The sequence below is a fragment of the Camelus bactrianus genome, chromosome 28 (assembly GCF_048773025.1).
Source record: "Camelus bactrianus isolate YW-2024 breed Bactrian camel chromosome 28, ASM4877302v1, whole genome shotgun sequence".
NCBI classification, from domain to species: domain Eukaryota; kingdom Metazoa; phylum Chordata; class Mammalia; order Artiodactyla; family Camelidae; genus Camelus; species Camelus bactrianus.
Genome location: NC_133566.1, coordinates 17,037,584 through 17,060,306, shown reverse-complemented (window position 1 = coordinate 17,060,306; position 22,723 = coordinate 17,037,584). Strand labels below are relative to the sequence as shown.

The 22,723-nt window shown below is 49.1% G+C and overlaps 1 protein-coding gene across 5 annotated transcripts in view; it reads left to right on the top strand.

Annotated features, from left to right (window-relative positions):
• The window catches only part of ANAPC1 (anaphase promoting complex subunit 1), a 394,152-nt gene that overhangs the window by 325,370 nt on the left and 46,059 nt on the right, over positions 1-22,723 (top strand). For all 5 annotated transcript variants that reach the window (XR_012502944.1, XR_012502949.1, XR_012502945.1 and 2 more), the window contains one exon: positions 6,034-6,155. The gene's annotated coding sequence lies outside the window, so the exon portion shown is untranslated. The remainder of the gene's footprint in view (positions 1-6,033; positions 6,156-22,723) is intronic.

The window sequence follows — 22,723 nt, the reverse complement described above, 5'->3', positions numbered from 1 at the left end:
ACTTTGTTCTGAATGCAGAGGCACGTTCTAACCATGCAGGAGTAATTCTACTATCTGAACCATTCTGCTACCACGGTTCAGAGAGGAAAATAGAAAAGGGTAGACTCAGAGAGGAGTGTTTCAGAGAGCCATCCTGGGAGCATTTTAACGATGGGATGGCCAGTCCTGTTCTTTGAAGTGCCTGCGATTCCTGTGTCATTAATTTCCAGAGGCAGGAAAAAACCAATCAGAATTCAGGGGAACGGATTTTCATTGAGCACAGACCCATTGTATCTGCCGAGTTTTCCTTTACTTGCTCCAAGGTCTTTTTCCTGCATTTTGATGCTGGGTTTGGATTTGTGAATCCATTTCAGTCCTATTTCATAGATTTCCAAAGGCAAACAGTTCCCATATTTCGTAATCACCGGAAATGACCGGAGTATCGTAAACACACAGATTGCTTTTCTTTTATAACATCTCCACCATCCAAGCAGATGTTACATTTTCCTTAGTATATATATTCTGTAGCCAAACTTAGGTTTATTTCACCACGTTTTTTCCCCAGGAAAATCAACCCTCATTTGCGGCAGCCATCGTGGAGCCATGGGAACTTCTGTCAAAGTCTTATTACTTCAAAAGGACGTAGATCAACTTTAATTGCCTCCCCCCACCAATACTAGCTGTCTTTTGCTGTGTGTGTGTGCGTGCACACGCGTGTGTGGTCACGTATGTAAGAGTGAATGTGAGTGTGTGAGGTAGCCAAGCCGCTCAGACATTCCATTTCTGACTGTGCTCTCAGAAGACCGGCCAGCTGAGCAAGGTCAAGTGAGGCTGGGGCAGTCCTGCCCGGTGTCCTGTGGAGCTGGCTCGGGAACCCAGGACCCAGTTCAGACCCATCTAGAGGCCAGGGGCTGGGAGGACCAGATCCTCTGGGAGGTGGACAAGCAGCTGCCCAGGAAGGAGAAGCCGGTGCCCCTGGGGAGTGAAGAGGTGGCCTTTTACCCCCTTCTCCTCAGGAGCAAACCCTCTCCCAGTTGGTTTCCCACCCAGCTGGGCCAGCGTGGCCGCAAAGAGGGAAGACCCAAGGACCCCACATGCTGGCGCCGCAGTCAGGACAAATTTCCAGAAGACACCTGGAATGGGGACAGGATGCCGCAGGGGGACCCAGCCCGGCAGAGCCGGCTGCAGAAGGAGGGAGCTGGAAGGCTTCCCCGAGGAGGGGGCTGGATGGGGCTTCTGCATCTCTGATGAAAGGTGCAGCACGCCAGCAGGGAGACTGTCTCCTTCCCACCTCAAACCAGGTGAACTCAGTTAAATCCTTGCCTTCTCAGGCCAGACCCCGGCTCTTCAATCCAGAGAACGAGGCTGGACGCAGACCTGGTCCTCACACCCCGCCCCCCAGCTGTGCAATGCTAGCCCCGAGGGCAGCGGCTGAGATTAGATGTGAAAGGGGTCTGTTCCTGCAGCCCTCCTAGCAGGATGGGTGGTTCCAGCTGGGGTTTTGGACCCCCTCCCACCATCTCCTTCTCCTTCACTGTCCTCCTGAAGATTGAACTGAGAGAGCCTCGCTTCTTGCCGCTGCTTTGTCCTTGTCACCATTGTGACAATTGAAGGAATTTTATGTGTGGTGAGAACAGGGCCAGGGGACCTCTTAGACTTCAGAGCAGTCCATTTGGACCCGTGTATTGAGTTTTTTCCTACTTCCATTTGAGCTCTTCCCATTAAAGAATTCAAGAAGCTGAATGCTTTGGACACATATTGTAAGTGGTATAGAAATGTGTGTGGACTCTGAAGCCAGACTGCCTGGTTTAATCCCAGCTCCAACACGTGTGAGCTGTGTGACCTTGGGCAAGTTACTTAACTTCTCTGGGCCTCAGTTTTCTCATGTGTAGCTATGACAGCGATCTCCTCATTATTAGAATTACATCAGGTACTGTGTGTGAAATTCTCAAACAGCTGCTGGCATGTAGAAAGTACTAGATAAATGGGAGCCATCGTCATTTCTATAGTTATGACTTCGTTTCCTTTCTCTCTGTTCATTGCACGTTTCTAATTTCTAAGAGATCCCAATTTTCTTATTATTAAAGTGAGAAGAGAGCCTAGCTGCCTCCCGCCTCCTTGGTCCTGGCCTGTGCACACTTCTAACCCTCGCTTCTCTTGCTGGAGCCAAAGACACACAATTCTTGTCCCCGTGCCCAGGTAGGGGTGTTGAGATACAGAGTAGATGGACTTCCTAGACTGTGGTTTGTGTCTCTGTAGTGTGTCTTAGCTTATAAAGTGTCTGTGTGATTTTTTTCATCCTCATTAACAATGGTATTGTTTTGTCATAAATTTTTTTTGAAAATTAACAGACATGTTGTAAAAAATTTCAAGTACCATACACCCCCTACCTCTTGTCCAAAGGCCGATTTCCTTTCCTTGAGGTAATAAGCACTGTTACCAGTCCCCTGTATATCCTTCCAGGCTGTTTCTAGAACAGCCTTCATTGTTTCACACCTTCTCTGCTTACCAGTGGACGCCATTGGTGTAGGTGTGTAAATAGGTCTGAGTGTACAGGCCCGGGTTAGAAAGACCCCTGGGCCAGCCTGCCCACCTCCTCACAGCCAAGGCCATCTACATGGACCTGCAGGTCACAGAGTTTACAGGCCCTGGGGCCCAGAAGAGTTCAAGAGCCTCTTCCGTGGGTTGGATGTCTTGGCATCAAGGTCATTGGCTGACCTTGGAGCCCAGTTCTAAAATCCACCCTCCACCTTTGGTCTGATACCCCCAGCCTGGTCTCTGAACCCCACCCACCAGCCTCTTCCCTTGAGCCTGGCTCTTTGACCTGAGAGTTTGCTCAGGAGCTCACTCAGTCCCCTCCAGCCCTGCCAAGAATGGGGCTGCACAGAAACTCACACGAGCAGGCTGACTCCATGCAGCCCCAGCCCACCCCTCATGCCTGGTCCCCCTCGTTTTTCTGGGTCACTGGGCTGTCTCTGCCAGGACCCTTGCTGGAGCCTGCTGACACTGCCCCATCCTGCACTGCCTCTGGTTCTGTGGGCTCCATCCTCCACCAGGGAAGGTTCCCTCTCCCTGGCTACAGCTTGTTCTATCCCCAAACACCTTAGGGTTCCAGTCCTAGCCGTGTGACTCTGGGAGATTCATTTGACCTCTTTAAACCTCAGTTTCCTTATCTGTAAAATGGACGTGATATTCCCTGTGTACCTCACAGGGTGGGTGAGAGCCTAGTATTCAGGTACTGCCATGTAGACAGAAGTCCCAGGGCCTCCTTTCACCCACCTCAGTGGAGATGTCAAATTTCCAGGTCCCATCAGTTCTCTCTCTAACTGGCTCTCACTGCTCACCAAGCTTCAAGCCCCCATTTTGACTTAAACCAATGAATTTCAGGTGACTTTCATGCCTCCCAGATTGGCCATCAGAACAGTTCCAGGAGAAGATCATGTCTAAGTTTCTCGGAGGGTGGGTAACAATGATGTAATAGTAACAAGGGTGGTCGACCTTCATTGAGCAGTAGCTGTAAGCCAGGTATTCCGTGAATGACCTCAAGAATCCTTGTGACAACCTGTAGAGGCAGCTACTGCCATCAACCCGTGATTGAGATGCCCACGTGGAGGCTCAGAGACCACAAGTGAACTGATAAGGCTGCACAAATATCAAGTGGGAGACTGACCTGTGGACACACTCGAAGCCCAGCTCATTCATTCAGAGCTCACTAGAGGAAGAGAGTCATGTGTTTGGCAGAGACTCAAAGGCAGGAGAGTGGGAAAGCTTTATAGTGGGGGAGGGGGTGGGAAGGCAAGGCTTCAGGTGGGTCCTGATTGGAGGCTGTCAGCGTGGGGGGTCTGGAGGCGGGGGGTCTGGAGGCAGGCGGTACAGGACAGAGCATCCTATGGGGCTGGTTAGGGATGCACATCTGGCTTTGTCTTGTTGGTCCTGGGTTGTAAGCAGGGACAAAAATTAGGGAAGCTGTCAGTGATTCGTCAAGTCCTGGCCATGGTGGCTGATTGTCACAGAAGTGACTGTTTAGCTTCCCGGATTGTCACTAGAGACAGCAGTCTGGTTCCTGGGAGTCTGGCTTACAGCAGGCTGGCTTCCTGGACTGTTTACTGTGGTTAAGGACTCGGTTTCCTGGTCACGTTACTGCAGGTTGTGGGGCAGAGTTCTGTTTTTATATATGGTCTGGCCACTGTCTGTCTGTATATTCAATCTCTCAAACCCAAGGGAGTCTAACTCCATGTTCTTGGAATCTGGAAAATCCCATGGGGGCCAGGTCAAGGGCATCTCAAAAGAGAGCCCCAGATCCTGAAATTCTGGGGGGTTGGCCTGTCTTAGCCTCCCTGGCTTCCATATGGGCAGGGCTCTCCTGCTTCAGAGCCCTGCTGTCCTGCTGGCTTACAACAGTTGTGGCTGCCACTGGGGGTCCGAGCCCCTCCCCAGCCAGAACCCACGCACACAGCTTCACGCCGAGCTGGGCAACTCCTGTGCACATGGGCCCTGAGCGTCTGCCCCCCAGGTCTGCAGAGACCGGCACCCCAGACTGGCCGGCTGGCCTCATCTAAGGCAGCCAGGACGGTGTCTACTGGGAGCATTTTCTGTGTGGTGTGTTTTCCTTTCTTTGGTAGCTCATAAAATTCCCCTGCCTGCCCTGGGCCTCTCAGTCTTTAATCTTCAACCTCTCCTGGAGCCCCCTATTTCTTTTTAATTATGCCTCTTTTTTTTTTTTTAATGAAAGTTTCCTATTGACTTTTTATGACAATATAGAGCAGTGGATAGACTCCAACGAAAATGAGATCTTTATGGAACAGTCATTTCTCTCCTGGAGCCTTCTGACAGACGTCCCTCTGTGGACACATAGACACGTCCATGCTGGTGGGCAGCAGAGGGCAGGGGGAGTCACTGGTCTTGGCTGGAGCCCAGCTGGCTGAGCTGGTTATTCCCTCAGCATTCTGGTGGCTGCTGGGGAGTGGGGCACAGCTCAGCCCGGGGGCATGGGGGACAACATGAGATATGGAAGAGAAGTCAGTCTTTCCCGGGTACAGTCCCTTTGCCTTGGTATCAGTGAAATTAACACTGCTCCTTAATCCCAAGCCATCTGGCCACGTGACTGCACATGTGTGGGGGGTGACATGTGTGGTGACCCCTTACTAAGCATCTCCTGCCCGATCCCCCCAGCTTAACCTGAGAAGAACCTCTCTCCTTGGGCCTAACATCAGACGTGACTGTCTGGGATCACTGGCTTGTTTCCTTTGGGTGAGCTTCCCAGAGTGTGGTCTGGGGATGGCTTGGGACCCACAAATGGCTCTTCAGGGGTCAGGGGCCTAGCCAGGGAGTAAATGCTCATGCCAGAAGGGCAAGGAAAAATTATTCATTTACAAATAGGTATTAGGAACCACTCACACCACATGCCCGGCCCAGACCTGGGCACCAGGGACTTCAAAGTCATGATCCCTTGTCCTATGGAGTTGACGTTTTTGAAGAAGGAAACAGGCAAGAATAACAGGGAAAAAAAATCAAGTAAATGTGGAAATGATGTGATGATTTCAGATTGTGGCAAGTGCCGTGGGACAAACGGAGAGAAGAGAGGGCTGCTGGGGGCAAAGGGTTGAGAGGGAAGAAGGGCCTCTGCTTTAGACGATGGTCAGGGAAGGCTACCTGCTGACACTGGAGACAGACAGGGCTTAGATCCAAGGAAGAGCATTCCAGGCACAGGGACCAGCAAGTGCAAAGGCCCTGAGGCACTGGTGGAGTTGAGAAACAGAGAGAAGGTGAGGGTGGCTGGGGTGGGGTGAGCCACCTGGAGAGCAGAGGGAGAGGAGGCTGGGTCAGGTGTGGGGCTTTGGAAGCATCCCTGATTAACAGCTCTTATTTCAAGTGCAGTGTGAGCATTGAGTGGCTTTAAGGAGTCGAGGCCTGATGCAAATTGATTCTTTTTGTAAGTTCTCTGAGTTTTTTTTTAATTGAAGGATAGTTGATTTACAACATTGTGTTAATTTCTGGTGTACAGCATTGTGATTCAGTTATACAATATATTCTTTTTTGTATTTTTCATTATAGATGAGTCAATAAAGAAGATGTGGCACATGTGTACAACAGAATACTACTCAGCCATGAAAAAGAACGAAGTAATATGATTTACAGCAACATGGATGGACCTAGAGATTGTCATACTAAGTGAAGTAAGTCAGACAGAGAAAGACAAATATCATATGATCTTACTCATATGTAGAATCTTTAAAATGATACAAGTGAACTTATTTATAAAACAGAGAGAGACTCACAGACATAGAGAACAAACTTACGGTTACCAAAGGGGAGGGGAGGGGTAAATTAGAAGTTTGTTTACATTTTAAAGACACCATTGTGACTGCTAGGTCTCTAGAGAATGCACTGTAGAATTGTGTTAAAACCAGTGGCCAGGTTTTCAGAGCCTCAAGAGGACAACACAAGGCTCCAACTCTAGAGAGGATTTGGGAGAAGTGGGATGGTGGGGTCAATTTCTTAAGGTTGTTTGGGTCCAGAGCGTTTCCGTAAACAGCGAGGCTTCCTACAAAACTTGTCCCCAGCCTAAATTATGAGGGCAACTGAAAAGTGCTAGTTCTGTTCGTCTCCCTGCAGAGAACAAACTTTCAGGCAAGGACAAAGCACTGTAGATCTCATATATGAATTTTGTTAAGGAATGAACTCTCCTATGTGAGTGCGCAGTGTCTACCCATAGGAGGAACAGTCATAACACAGCCTAATAATAGGGAGGAAATGAATGTATTTTGCCAGTCTCTAGCCCATGTGTTAGGTCTTACAACAGCCACAGCTGCTCTGAAAAGTACGTTAAATATGAGACCTGGGACCAGAGAGGTTAAGTAAGTTGCCCAAGGTCACACAGCACCAAAAGGCAGAACTGGAGTTTGACTCAAGTCTGTCTGATTCTGGTGCCCTTGCTTCTGTCATTCAACCCTGTGACTTTGGACAGCATCCACATGCTGAATGCTCAGTGGCTCCTCGTCCCATAAATACTGCTATGGTTCCTCAGGGAGACTGGGAATCGTGGCCGGGTGAGACTGGAGCACCTTGGGAGACCCTTGTGCCTTCCAGCTACAGGTCCGAGAACACAGAGCCTGCCTGAGGTCTGTAGGCTCTCAAAAAATGTACTTGACATTTGAACAAAAAATTAGCTCCAAAGTGTCAGAAGAAAGCTGCAAAACCACTACTAGGAATTTAGATTTCATTTTATCTCCATTTCTTCCTTTTCTACATTCATCTCTGCATTGTGCAGCCCCAAGTTTCTGACCCGTATCACCTCCCTTCTGCCTGAAAATTTCCTTTTAACATTCCTTGCAGGGCAGATCTCCTGGCGATGAATGCCTTCTCTTTTTGTTTGTCTGAGAAAATCTTTCTTTCTCTCTCACTTTTTTTCCAATTAAATTTTAATTTTAAGACAGTTGGAAATTCACATGTGTTGTTAGAAATAAACCAGAGAAATCCTGTGTGCCTTGTACTCAGCTTCCCCCCGAAGTAACATCGTACAGAGCTAGAATACTGACAACGGTACACTTTTAGGTCTGCTCATTGGCGTGTGTGTCTGTGTGTGTGTGATCACACGTTTAGTTTCATGCAGTTTTAGCCCATGATTGGGTTTGTGTATCCATCACCAGAGTCAAGACATGTTTTATTTCTATCACCACAAGGGTCTCTCCTTTTGCCCTTTTGTAACCCTCCCTCCTTCCCACTCTCCCCTCTTCCTTAACTCTGGCAACCAATGGTCTATTCTCTGTTTTTATAATTTTGTCATTTCAAGAATATCATATAAATGGAATCGTCTATGTGTGCCTTTTCAGCTCAGCATAACTCTCTGGAGATTCATCCTCGTTGTTGGGTGTCTTGATCCCGAACTTCCCCCTTGATTGCTGAATGCTGTTCTTTGGTGTAGGTGTACCACGGTTTCAGTGTTTAATCTCTCATCACTGAAAGACATCTGGGCTGTTTCTAGTTTTTGGCAGGGAGATCAGCGAGAAATTGTCCAAGGGAGGATGAAGACAGAGCCCCCACCAAACCAAACCAAACCAAGCAAACAAACAAAACAATGAGAGACAGAGAGAGAACAAACAAGCCTGCACAGGGAGTGAGGGTGGAGAGAAGGACAGGGAGCGGGGAGATGGAAGCAGATGCTCCCAGAGAGGCCATAGGGGATGAAGAGAGAGCTTCAGAGAGTGGAAGGTTGTGAGGCATACAGTCGCACCCCCGCAGATTCCTTACTTGCAGTAAACTCATATTCTCACACAAGCCAGAACTTTCTTGGTGGACTCATCTTCTGGGCAGAGGCAGCCCAAGTCTGTGCAGATCACCTGCCGCCCCACAAGTGCATGCACCATGCTCCCTCCTTTGCTCACAAACACACAGTTTTGCACACATGCACGCTTTTGCACACACACACACTTTTGCATGCATGCACACAAGGCCAGCCCAGTATACCAGTGTTGTCGGGGGTGCCCTGTTTCCTCCTCTCCTGATGCAGATATTCTTGTAAACATCAGGGAATGGTCTCTTCTTGTGTAGATGTAATACTAGCATCCTTCCCCACTGATGCCTCTTGGGGGTTGGGGGTTGGGAGGTTGTGAAGGGGAAAGAGCCATCTATTCTTGGCATCCAGAATTAGAACTTGGAATTTACTGTCTACTAGAAATAATGCATGGGGCCTGGAGTTTTAGAATCAAGTCTTTTGTGGAATGTCATAGGACTCCAGTGACCTCGAAACATTGTGTCTGTGGGAAAAATGCACCTTGAGTTCCGTCTTGCAAATGAATTTTTATGGTTTCAGTTTTACGTAAACTCTTCATAATATCCTAGTGATACGTGTTTATTTAAAAAAAAAAACTTTGAGGATAAAGAAGAAAGCCAACAAATCCATAATATTTTACTGGATGAGTTTTTTTCTTACAAAAATGTTGCATTGCACATGCCTGTATCATACCTGGCTTTATTTGATAATTGTATAAGGCAGAATTCCAAATATGGCCCCCCAAGATTCCGTGCCTGACCCCCAGAACCTAAGAAACTGATGAGCTATTGTGCCCATGAAAATGTTACCTGATATGGCAAAAAGAACTTGGTAGATTTAATTAAGGCTATTGGTTGACTCTGATATAGGGAGGTGATCCTGGATTATCTGGGTGGGCCCAGGAATCCTGTGTGCGTTTACAGACAGAAGGAGAGGTCAGAGAGACTCCACACATAAGGATGAATTGATGTACCACTGCTGTCTTTGAAGATGGGGCCACAAGCCAAGGAGACGGGAGAGGGTTCTGGGAGCTGAGAACGACCCACGGCTGACAGACAGCAAAGAGTTGGAGATTCCAGCCCTGTAATCACAGAGAATTGAATTCAACTTTAGACTCTGTAAGCAGATCCTTCCCCAGAGCCTCTGGGTAAAAGCAGAGGCTAGCTGACACCTTGATTTCAGCTGGTGGGATCCCAAGCTGATACCCAGGGGAGCCCCCTCCAGACTTCTAACCTGCAGAACTGTGAGATAATAAATGGGTGTTGGTTTAAGCTGCCAAAGTTTGTGATAAATTGTTTTACAGCTTTAGAAAACGAATACTGTAATAAACCACAAGCGCCTTTCCATGCCAGTGCACTAATTTGACATGTTTTAGTGGCTGCAGAGTATTTATTATGTGGATGCCCCATCCTTTGGTGAGTGTCCTTTAACGATGGACACTAAATCATCATTGGGTTTGACACACGCATCGGCAGACTGGGTTCCCAGGCCAAGTCCTTACATATCTCACTCTTATTTACTGGGTTCTAAGAACTACCTTCCCCATCTGTGGGTCCCTGCCAGAACAGACTAGACTCATAATTTCCGATGTTTGCTGGCTTTTGCTAACACTGTACTCTGACTCAAAATAACAACTCACCTCGGGCCCTGGCTTACCTCAGTAGACATACTTTTTAAAAACATATCCTCCAAACTTCTGCTTAACAGTTAAATGGAGTAGCAGGAACCGGATTTATCCTCTCACACGAAACAAGCAAACAATGACAAAGCTATGTGAATCTACCAAAAGTTACTAGAACTAAACACTGAGTTCGGAAAGGGTGCAAGATACAAGATCAATATAAGAAAATCACTTGCATTTTTATGTGCTAGCAATGGACAATCAGTAATTGAAATAAAAAATACCATTTATAGTAACCTAAAAAATAAGAAATACTTAGAAATAAATGAGACACAGGATGTGAAAGTCCTGTATACTGAGAACTGTAAAGTCTTGCTGGGAAGAATGAAATAAACCTACATAGAAATAAATAGAAATAGAAAGATACACCACGTTCCGGGTCAGAAGACTCTAATTGTTAAGATGGTGATTTTCTCCAAGTTGACATATGGATTCCACACAATCCCAGTCCAAACTCCTTGAAGCCTTTTGTTTCTGTAGAAATTGATAAACTGATCCTGAAATTTAAAAGGAAACACAGCAGACCTGGGATAGCCAAAAACGTTTTGAAAAAGAACAAATCTGGAGCACTTAGCACTACCTGATTTCAGATCTTAGTATAAAATTATGAGAAGAAAACAGTGTGTTATTGGCATGCAGGTGGATCAATAGAACAAAATATGTATATTTCAGAAATAGACCTACATGTGTTTGGACAACTGATTTTCAACCAAGATGCAAAGACAGTTCAGTAGGAAAAAGATACTCTTTCAACAAGTGGGGCTGAAACAGTTGAATATCCACCTGCATGCAGAGTTGAACTTTGATGGCTACCTCACACCATATACAAAAATTAACTCACAATGAATCATAGGCCTAACTCTAAAGCTTGTAACTATAAAAGTTCTAAAAGAAAAGAGAGGAGAAAATTCTCGGCAGAAGGAGAGGTCAGAGAGACTTCTGAAACTGAAACTGAAACTCGAGGTTAAGCAAAGACATTTTAGATATGACAAAAGCATGACATATAAAAATTCTGATAACTTAGACTTCATAAAATGTAAGGACTTCTACTCTGTGAGAGGCCCTGTTAAGAAGATGAAGAGCTAAGCCAGGGACTAGAACATATTTGCATATCATATATCTGATAATGGACTTGAATCCAGAATATTTAAAAAAAACACTCAAAATCAAGAAGAAAACAAACCACTTAATTTTATAAATGGGGAAAAGAATTGAACATACAGTTCATCAAAGAAGATACAGAAATGGCAAATAAGCACAGTATTGTTAGTAATTAAGGAAATGCAAATTGAAACGAGATACCACAACACACCTATTAGAATGTCTGAAGTTTACACCAACCATACTGAAATGTGGAGAAACCGGAACCTTACACGCTGCCCATGGGAATGTCACATGGCACGTCTCTTTGGAAAACAGATGAGCAGCTTATTAGAAAATTTAACATACACTCACTCTCAGTTATTCTGCTTCTGGGTATTTGCCCAAGAGAAATGGAAGCACATTTCCAGTCACATGAAGGTTAATAGCAGCCTTATTTTTAATGGCTCGAAACTGGAAAGGATCCAAAGATCTAGCAATAAGTGAATAGATAAATAAATGGTGGCATGTCCAAATAACAGAATACTACTGAGCAATAAGAAGGAATGAACTATTGATACCTGCAAGGCTGTAAATGACTCTGAAACTATGCTGAATGAAAGAAGTCAGAGGAAAAAAGATACAAAATGTCTGATTCTATTTACCTAAAATTTCAGGAAATGCAAACTAATCTACAGTGACAGGAGATAGTGAGAATTTATAGCGCTAAATGCGTATCTTAGGAAAAAAACGGAATGATCTAAAATCAATCGTCCAAGTTCTTAGGACGTTTTTAAATGTATACAGACTTTTAAAAAAATTTTTTAAGAGGTTGAAGGGTTCTGGGATGAGAAGCTGAATGTGGCAAAGAAATCTAACTGTATTACAAATGTGTGAAACCACCTCACGGAAGGGGTGAGCGGAAGAGGGGCCGACCTTAGTAGCACTGAAAATAAGTGGAGACTGTAGGACCCAAAGCAGAAGGAATTGTACATGTGGTACTGTGTTCTAGTCGATAAAGTTGTTTCCCATGGGCACACGGGAAACAAAGCCACTAGTCGTGAATTCTGGACCTGACAAGTGAAGCAAAAGGATGGTATATTGTGGGAGCCAAGTTTCTCATCATCTCACTGTTGGACTGGGAAGTTACAGAGAGGCCAGGGGAGAAGGCTGGAACGATCCACGGCGTGATGGATTAACAATGGAGAATTCAGTAGGGACCCGTGTTTAGCTTAATACAGATACAGGTGGATGCATATAAGATGTCTGTATATATGGGTTGATCTAAACACACGTATTTACTTGCTCTGTCAGCTAAGAAGTCCTGAAAGAAATTACACCCCTGTAGCCATGAGCACACCTAGTGCCCAGGTCTTAGATTTTAAGACCATTCTCCAATAAAAGGCACTAGGACTTCTTGGAGGAGTGACTGTTTCTAGGATGGGCAGGAATCATGCATGATAAACCTGGAGCATCGTACAGTGCCAGAGAGTAAGAAAGTGCTCAGAAAAACCAACAACAACACGCAGTGGTGGAAGTGTGTTGAAGGAACATAGCAGCCATGCAAGGGATCTTCTTGGTGGCCAAAGCTGGAACAATTGAGCAATAAAATAATATAGTGTTGGATTATAAGTGATCCGAGTATAAAATAAATATGAATGATTTCATACTGATGATGTGAATAACTAAATGGAGAACAGACAAATCTCCCACGCGGTGGAATTTCAAATAACGTAGACACTCTGCCCCCAAGGAGGTGGAGCTTAACTCCCACTCCTTACATGTGGGCTGTTCAGAGTGACTTCCTTTCAGAGAGTGCAGTGTGGAAAGGGAGCAGAGGAAACTTCAGAGCAGAGAAACCCAGCAAATAGCACCTCAGCCAGGCGATCAGGTGTGCCCCTCTGAGTGCAGACCACTGTAAGTGGGCCACTTCTGCTCCAGCTTGACTTGACCTGCAGGTTGGAGGCACCGTCTTCCCAGTCCTTCCCCGTGGAAGCAACCATCTCGGAAAGAAGACAGCCAGGAGCTGGTGTGAGTGCTGGGATTCCTTCCTACCCACGAAATTGCCCCTCCTCTCTCTGCTCCAGGCACTGTCACAGTGTCTCATTTGGTCAACCCCAAAAATAGCATGGAAGGAAGTCCATTTATTTCTCTTGTCCCCAATTTGCAGATGAGAACAAGGAAGCTAGAAAGTAATTACAACCGGATGCAAACCCTTGTCCTTTTTCCCGTTCACTTTTCCATCCTGACTCCAGCTCTGACTGGCGTCCACCTGCCCAGGGTCCCAGGTAGAAGCTGCTTGTTCCTCCCAGTGTGAGCGAGCTCCTGACATCCACCACCAGCCATGGCTTGACACGGCCTCCCTAACAGATTATCACCTGTTTGCTGCACACGAGTGTGCCTTAGGGAGATTGTCAAATCCCAAGGGGGAAATTACATCCTCTGGGGGAAAACGTCTGCAGGCAGGCGACCACCTCGTTTCCTCTATCAGTCCTTCTGGATGACAGCCGAGTCCCCACGCATGCACGTGGCACCTGACAGTGTGGGCAGGAGCACTTCTGCTGAGTGGGATGAAACCTTGCAAGCGCTCTGAGGGTTGGAACTTTGAAGAGGTTGAGATCTTTGAGAGCTGAGGAACCTTTGAATCTCCCTTCGGCTCCCTCTACCCCGACCACAGCCCTTCTCTTGATGTAAAGCACGTGCTCAGATTGAAAACAGTGGGGCATGTGTCTGGGCCGACAGGCCTGTTTTGCTTTTTGCTTCCTCAGTGGTTGGAAACAGACTTGCCTCTGAGACCTGCACGACACGACACTTGGCATGGAAGACACTGCCTGTCGGTTGTAGCCATGGGTCTGCGAGATAGAGGAGCGGGTGGCGTCTCTGCCGCTGGGAACAGCGCCTGTGTGACCTGGCTGTGTTGGGGGTGGGTCCTTCTTCCAGCATCCCACATGGGAGCCCTGCAGAGAAGATGGGACAAAGGTGTCTGGACTTACTTGGAAGCGGTTCAGGGTTAAGCTGAAATGTCCAGGAGCCAACAGAGGGAAGCTTCCAGAACAGTGTATGACATGCCCCCCCCCCCCACCAGCCATACAGATGACACCCTCATCTACATGACTGACGGCCTCACTTCAAACTGGAACACATGGCTTCCAAGCCTTCTTCTGCCACCGAACCAGCCGTGCGACCCTGGATAAGTCACATGGCCTCTTGTGAAAGACGTGAACTGAAGATTTTCTAAGGATCTTCTGGCTCTAAAAGTCTATGAGATCTTTAGTCTCTGAATTGATGGGAAACCAGCTACATTGCACATTCTTCTATATTTGATGGAAGTTAGGAGACAATAACACCTGTAGGTGAACTGACCGGATTCTGAAGTGGGAAGGATTTGGGACCAGAACAGAAATTCAGATTGAATGCAACTTCCACAAATCTTTACTGAGTGACTTCTGCATGAGAGTCACCGAACTGTGGGAGAGAGAAAGGAGAAGAGCAGGCTTCTCTCTCTAGAAAGCCCGCATTCTAATTGAGCCATGAAGCGATGCTCGGTGGAGGAGGAATAACCCAGAACTTGTATAAATGATAAGACACTCTGGGGGGACAGGAAGGCCAAAAGAGAGGTGTCTGGGAGGCAGATGTAGAGCCAGAGGGCAGTTTCAGGTCTAGAGCAACACAAGACAGGAAGCAAGGGTGGCTGGCGTTTAAGCATCAAGGCCAATAAAATGGCCTTATTTTGTGGTTGACCCCAGCACTCTGGAATTCAGCCCTGGGTACCACCCTGCCCGAGGTTCCATCACTAGGAGGGGCTGCCAGGCTTCTGGGGATGACAGCATGTTCAGAGCAGATGTTGGAGTCCCTGGGCTGTGAGGACACTGGAGAGAGACGAGTGGAGTTCCTCGCCATGTCACAGTTTGCAGAGGGTCCCACCTGTGCCCAGAAGAGGCAGTGGGTGCTTGCCTTGCTTTGAAGACCTGCTGGGAGAATGAAGCAGAATATAATTTCTGTTGAGAACAAAGCAGGGTTAGGGTTTCAGGAAGGAAGAGGGACCGTTCATGCTTCTTGCTAAGGGGATGGTCTGAGCAGGGAACTCATGGACCGTGCTTGCATTGCACGGTTTTAGCCTGTGCTCCAACAACAAAACGTAGAATTGATGTCTGCAGAGCAGAACTGGAAGGGGCATCACAATTGGTTCTAAAGGTAAGCTAACCACAACCCCTGGGTCCCTCACCTGCGCCTTTTCAGCATCTGTACCAGTTTGCTGGGGCCACGTCACCAAGTGCCAAAGCCGTGGCTCAGAACAGAAATTGACGGGCCCAGTTCTGCAGGCCAGAGGTCTGAGACCAAGGTGTCGGCGGGGCTGGTTCCTTCTGAGACTGCCAGGGAGAATCTGTTCCGGGCCTCTTTCCCGGCTCCTGGTGGCTGGCTGGCTGTCTTTAGCATCCCTTGGTCTGTAACTCCATCACCTTGATCTCTGCCTCCATCTTCATGGTGCTCTCTTTGGGTGCGTGTCTTTGGGTCCAAATTCCCTCTTTTCATTTTTATAATGACATCAGTCATATTGGATTAGGGGCCCACCCTACTCCGGTATGACCCCACCTTAACTAATTACATCTGCAAAGACCCTGTTTGTAAATAAGGTCGCATTCTGAGGTACTGTGGGTTAGGGCGTTAACATGTGGATTTGGAGGGACACAGTGACCCATAACAGCATCCTTTCTGCACAGGCTGCCAAGTTTGAGGGCCGGTCAAGTCACAGTCAGGGGAAGGGATGCAGTGTGCTGGGTCCCTCACTGTTTGGAGCAGCTCTGGACACACTCTGCCCCATCGACCCTGCATTGCAGATGCAGATTGAGCTCAGGTCCACGGCCGAGCCCGGTGTGAGCGGAGATCACCGGACACCCAGGCCCTGCTGGGGGCCGGTACCGGGGCAGGACTCCCAGGCCCACTCTGAGGACAGCGGGCTACCCCAGGCTGAAGGTGACCTCGTGATGCTGGTGCCCACCCAGAAGTGAGGACTACCGCCCTGTATGGCAGGGACCAGCCCCCAAGGATAACAGGCTGCTCTCGGAACCAGCTGAACCCACCCAGGGCAAGACGTAGCCTCACGGTGCCTCAACTTCTTCCGTCGTAAAATGGGAGCGATGCTGTGCCCAGTCCTGCCCACCTGGGGTCAGGCGAAGCCCAAATAGGATAACAAGGTGGAATGGCTTTGAGAAGACCCCACACCTGGTGACACAGGGAGTGTTGTGACTATGGATGCTCTGTGCAGCCCGGGCCAGCCAGTGCTAGCTGGCTGCCTCATCGCCTTAGGGTTCTGAGCACCTGCTGGCAGGGACGCCGTCTGATGACTAAAACGTACCTGGCCTTCCCGCGCCCCGCTTCGTGTACAGCGGAGGCTCAGCCAGTCCTCGCTGGCAACCTGCCTGCTGCCTGCCTGTCCGGCTGCTCAGAGCAGAGGCTGAAACCCACCCGGGTTGCATTTCAGACGCTCCGGCCTGCTCTCCTGTGCGCTGAGCTCTGAGGGGAGCAGCCTCTCTGGCTGGGCTCTGGCCAGGTGAGCCAGCTGCACCTGTGGCTCCAGTTTCTCCCTCGAGGCCTCCCCTCTCTCTCCACTGGCTTTTTCCAGCGTGTCTCCATCCTGCAAGATTGACAGCTCACTCTGGGTTGGGAGCAGAGTGTAGGAAGTGGTCTTTTCAGACTTCCCCTGCAGCTCCAGCTGCCAAGAGCCCCCCTGCTGCCGCGTTGCCTTATTTACCCTGGCTGCCAGGCCTCTCCCGGCGGCCCTAAGAAAACAGATTACCGTCCAGAGCAAAGTCCTCGCGTGTTTCCTCTCTGGAGGTGGATCAAGTTTTAAAAGAAAGGTTTCCTGCAGCCTGTGACACCGTTTTGGTTTGTTTTATCTGTCTCCACCTGCAGAGCAGGGAATTAAACCTGCTGCCCGGGGCTGGGCCAGCAAACACTGAAAGGCAAGCAAAGCTCATGAGTGTGGGTCTGGACAACACACCACGGCCTGTTCTCTGCCGAGCATTGTGTGCGGGAGGCCCAGGCCCAAATCTGAACAGGGCTCTGCGTAACTTGATACGTTTTCTTTGGTTGCTGTAGTCTCCGTGTGCCAGATTTAACTCTGCCCCATCTGCGTCTGTGTATGTCGAGTTTTTGGGGGTGTGGGGAGGATGGAAGGGTGGGGTGGGGGGGAAGGTGGCGACCACCGGAGGGGGAAGGGAGTGTATCCATGTGGTTTTCTCTCTCTGTCTTCCTTTTTCCTTGCCTGCTTTTCTCACTCTTGGCTATATATAACTTAGCACGACCATCCTCACGTTGGGGTCCTTAACCTTTTGGAGATGACCATCATGCTTTGCAGTCTCCCATCACAGGTCCTCCCAGATGCCGGGTTTGGGAAGCACCGGCACCGTCAGAGTTAACAGCGGGCCTCTGGAAACTTAAACTTCCCCAGAAGTGCTTGTGCAGCAATTAGCAGGGCCCCCCTCAGACACAGAAAAACATCCCCTCGGTTACAACAAACAAGCAGCAGAAGCCGCGGAGGGTCCCGCTGCGTCTGGCCTGCGGCGGGTGCCCCCTTTGCAAAAAGGTTGAACCCCGTGCCTCCCAGAAATGAGATGGAAGGACAAGCTTGATGTGGCAGTAAGATTTCGGCCCGGGAGGGCAGGGAGCGGGGCGGGAGTCTGCTGTTCAGTGAAATCCCATCAGGCTGGGCCTCGTTCTGGAGCTGCCCAAGGGGAACTGACCCAGGGGTGGGAGAAGGAGTCCGTCACTGGGGCCCAGGGTGACTGATGGATGACCTTTCCTGGGTGAACAGAAGACTTGCTGCACTTTGCTGGAGGGAGACGCCAAGCTGGCGGAATATTTTGGAATCTCCGAAATCATGGTGGCCAGAGGGAGGTCCCCACACAGGGCGGGCTCTGCCCTCAAGGGCGGCGGACATCATTCCTGAGGACCCAGAGGCCCTGGGATCAAGGGATGGAAGTGAAGAGCCTCGGTCTCACTGTTTGTTTCTTCCAACCACTGCAGAAATGCTAAAGAACACAGAACCTTGGGACTCCTTGCGAGGGGAAGATGTCTGGGGCATCTTGGGTCATCTTGGGCTATATTTAGAACAGAAAATGTGCTGCTGCAGAGAAAACTGGTCACGTGCCCTTCCCCTGAACGGGGAACCCCGCCCCATCGTCCCTCCTCCCCAGCCTTCACACAGTCCCTGCACCCATCTTCCTCCTCCAGGGAGACTTCCCAGCCTGTACAAAGACCCCAGAGGGTAAGGTCTGATTTCCGCTGTTCATAAACTTCACAAGTGTCCCCTCTCATGAGGGCTGTGTGTGAGCTCAGAGCTCAGAGGGCGTGTTTGACCTGAAAGTAGGAATTCTGCTATATCCACCCACTCCCGACTCTCCCTTCTCCAGGTGTCAGTGCTGGGGACAGCGCGGCAGGGAGTGGACACCGGGACCCTGGCCTGAAGGCCAGTCCTGGGTCCAGTTGCACGGTTGTGCTCTGGGGAGTAACGTGACCCTCGGCACAGCGAGCTTCAGGGTGGTGGTCATTCAGGCCGGTCCACATCGGCACCCTGTTAACTTTCTTTTTGTAACCATCAAAATGTTTTTAAGAACGTGGAAGTTCATTGCATCACTGTTTTGCTTGTGGATCTGCACATGATTTCTCAGAAAGAAAGCTGATGCTGGCTCCGATGCTACTTCCCACTTTTCTGGGGATGGGGTTCCAAAGCAGCACTGCTGAAGACAGACGTCTGTTACCCATGCTCGCAGGGACAAGGGGACAATGGGCTTGCAGCGGTACTCTCGCTCCCCGGGCCCCTGTCATGGGCCAGGTGCACCATCCACCATTTCTCACAAACCCTCACAACCCCTCTGAGATGTGGGATTATTGAGTCTTTTTTCCTGTTGGGGACACCAGGGGGACAGATCGGATGCCTTGTCCACGGGCCGTTCCCCCACCCTCCTCGCCCAGCACCTCACTGTGTCTTACTGGTTTGACCTGTGACATGCAGCCTCGGGCTCTCCTGCAGCCTCACCTCCCACTCAGACCCAGCCAGCCAGCCTCTCGCCCCATTGGACCCGTACTCCACGCTGACCACGCACAATTGTTGGCAAAGGCACACTGAGCTGTGCCCTTCTTCTCCTTGGAACCCGACAGTGGCTTCCTGTTGTTCTTAGAACAGAATTCAGACTCCTCCCCGGGCACGGCCAGCACCTCCCTTACGTCCTCGCTGTGGCTCACCCCTGTCCCTGCGCTGGCCGATCCAGCCTCAGGGCCTTTACACGTGCTATTCTGGGCCCCTGGTTTAGACTCCGGATTCTGAATACGTTCTGGCCTCTTCCGAGTGACGTCTGAGGCGCTGTTGTAGCTTGTGGTTAACTCTGCGGCCCACTCCTGCACATCTGCTCTCTCAGGGGGAAGTAGGCACATGAGCTCCCACCCCGTGAGCCTCATACCTCCATCTCCAAGAGCCGGGCCTCACCCGGCACCCGGGACTCTGCTCCCTTGCCCGAGTGTGAGCCGGGCTCCCAAGACAAACGACGGCTGCTTCCTTCTCGCTGAGGCTCTGGGGAATGGAATTCTTCCACCTCGGGCCCCTTGGGCAGAACTCAGGGCTCTGTGATGGGGGCGAAATGGCTCCTTATTCGTGGGACTTAAGGATGTGAACTGACACATCCTGTCCTGGAGGCCTGTCTGGAGGGGGCGTGGACCACTTTTGCCTGCTTTAGACGGCCTTTCTTAAAGCCGGTGCCTCAACATACTTTCTGAACTTGGATTTTCCTGTTGAACTATCGCATTATCTCCGAAAACAGCTCTCTTATAATTAGTAAAGTTTGGGTTGGGTTGAACATCCTGTGCCTGTCCGTACACCATTGGATCTATTGCTCTATTGCTTCAAAATAATTCGTTCTCAGGGGGTAGGGAGAGGGGAGGAGCTCGGTAGAACGCATGCTTAGGATGCATGAGGTCCTGGGTTCAAACCCCGGCACCTCCACTAAAAAAAACAAACAGAAAAGAAATAATTAAAAAAAATTGTTCCCAGTTATTAGGCTACTAAGATAAACCTATCACCTGGAAACAGCCTCATGTTTGTTGCTCAGAAAACTAGTCCTTTTAAAGGGTTTCTCTACAGTGGCTAGGGGCAGTAGGCACTGGGAGGGGACCCTTTAAGACAACAGCTGATCCTTTGCCTAGATTATATTGGAGGCCCCCAGAGAGCAAACAGGGTTCCCCTCCTTCTACCCTTCTCTGGTTTCACCAGCCTCCCCGTCTGAGGTCTCTGCAGCTTGGAGTCTGTGCCGTGTAGCTCAAAACTGAAAATTTCAAATGGAAAAAAAGAGAGGACAAACCTGAAGGAACATTGAGCAGACCACTGAGGCAGTCTGTCAGCCACCTTTTGCCTCCCTGATTTCTTTTGTAGCCCTAGTGTCACACCGTCCTTGTCATCAACTTACCACGTTAACATTTTTTAATTAAAATTCAGTATCATCGAACAGGTCGTAGTGCGCGAGCAATATTCTCTTTGTTCTAAAAATCCACATGTAATGAAACTGCCATTCATAATTGTTTTCCACTGGGCTGCTTATTAAAACAAACGATCTTCAAGGAACAGAACTAGGTGCATTTTCCCAGTGTGGGGTCCATCAGGAATGAAAAGCTTACCAGTCAGAGCGCCGCCCCTGGGGGGTGTAGGGGGTGGGGGGCGTTGTCAGATGTCAGCCGGGGCTGATTGCTTCCGAGGCCGCGTGACTGCTGTGCTTGGGCCCTGTGGTGCATTTTATAGACTGATGCCACTTTTCAGAGATAAATAATTAGGTGAATGTTTATAGATGAATGCACGTTCGGTGTTGTGCAGGAGTCGAGGTGAGGAGCCCAGCAAGGCTGCAGGAAAAGGCTTTAGGAGAGGGACAGGACGAGGGCACCGAGCTGTGGCTCCCATTGCCTGTGACACTGGGATGCCTCCTGCCCCGGAGACAAGAATCCTGAGAGTCAGGCCCCTGAGTCTCCCCCGGAGAGGGAGCGAAGCCAATGCAGCCTCTGCCAAAGGCCACAAAGGCCCACAGTGGGGGTCGCAAACCACAGCAGGGTCTGGTGTTCTGGTTTATTTTCAATACCTGAGCCAACATGTAAAAACCTAGTGACTTCTGCCTCCCTTTACGAAAACCAGAGCATCTGGGCTGAAGGTGTCTGGTCCCCAGTATAAATCTGCTAAAACCACTCATTAGCTGCCTACCGCCCCTCACTCCTCCCGTTTCTTCTGGGCCCCGCGGATCTCTGAGCTGTGACTTTGCCCTATTGGACTTTTAGGACGAACAATCTTCCTTCCTTTGGAGCAACTCACTCTCTGCTGTCGGGGTGGTCCTAGAGCCTCAGTTTTCTCATCTCTGTAATGGGATGACAGTGTGACCGGATGGGGTGGTCAGAAGAGGTTCCCTCCCCGCTCAGGGGTCACTGGTGTTTTTCAACAGGGAAGACAAGGGACGCGTGTGTGCCAGCAGCCTGCGTGCTGTTTTCCTTCTGAACAGCCTGTTGCAGGAGCAAAGACTGAATTATTCAGAAACAAGTGATTTTCCAGCTGCAGTCTTCTCTCCGACGACTGAGGACTCACCCGGCCCACACCGGAGGCGCGGCAGGAATGGTGTGCGGCAGGGAGGCTGCTGGGACCATCTTGAGTTTGTTTGTAACTAATCTCCAATAATTTAGATCTTTCTAATTCGCAGCAAATCCGATTCCCTCGACAACGTCTGTGGTGAAGGATGGGGATGCGTGGGGACCAAGCGTGGGGGAGGCACGTTTGTTTTCCCACCACTGAATCCATGGTTACCCTCCAAATTGAAATCTTATCATATTTAACTGGTTCCACATAAACAGATCTGTGTATATTTTCAGTCGTTTCAGCTGAAACCTGTTAAGAACAGATGTGCAGATGGTCGCCCCACACCAATCTATTTAAATGTATTTTTCCACCAACAGCATTTTCCCTCTGCCTTCCTTGAGGGAGGGAGGAAGAAGAAAGGGGGACCATTATGAAGATGGATATTACATGCTTCTGAGTCTTTGCAACCAACCTTTGGGGTTGGTTTTCCAACAGCAATTTGGCACACGAGGCTGTGAGCACAGGGCGTGCGTCTGATGGGCGGTGCTTGCCCCAAGCCGTGTGGCTGGGAGGATATGCCAGGAGCTCGCTCTTGATACATGAGGGCCAGCCTTTCTCAGCTGCTGGGGAAGCCAGCAGCCCCTGTCCAAGGCTGGAGGAAGTCAGTTATCCACCTCTTTGACCCTTTAATTTTTTTTAAGCAGGAAAAAATATTAAAAAACTCTGACAACTCAACATCCAAAACCAAACAATCTGATTTAAAATTGGGCAAAGGACTTGAACAGATATTTCTCCAAAGAAGATAAACACATGGCCAAAAAGCCACGAGAAGATGATAAAGATCACTGAGAATTAGGGAAATGAAAATCAAAACTATAAGGAGATATCACCTCATGCTCATTAAGAAGGAGGGTTAGTATTAAAGTTTAAAAAAAAAAACCACACAGAAAATAACAAGTGTTGGTGAGGATGTGGAGAAATTGGCACCCTCACACACTGCCAGTGGGAATGTAAGATGGACGGCTACTGTGGAAAACAGGCTGGTGGGTTCCTCAAGAAATTAAAAATAGAAGGGTCATATGATCTAGCAATTCCCCTTCTGGGTATATAG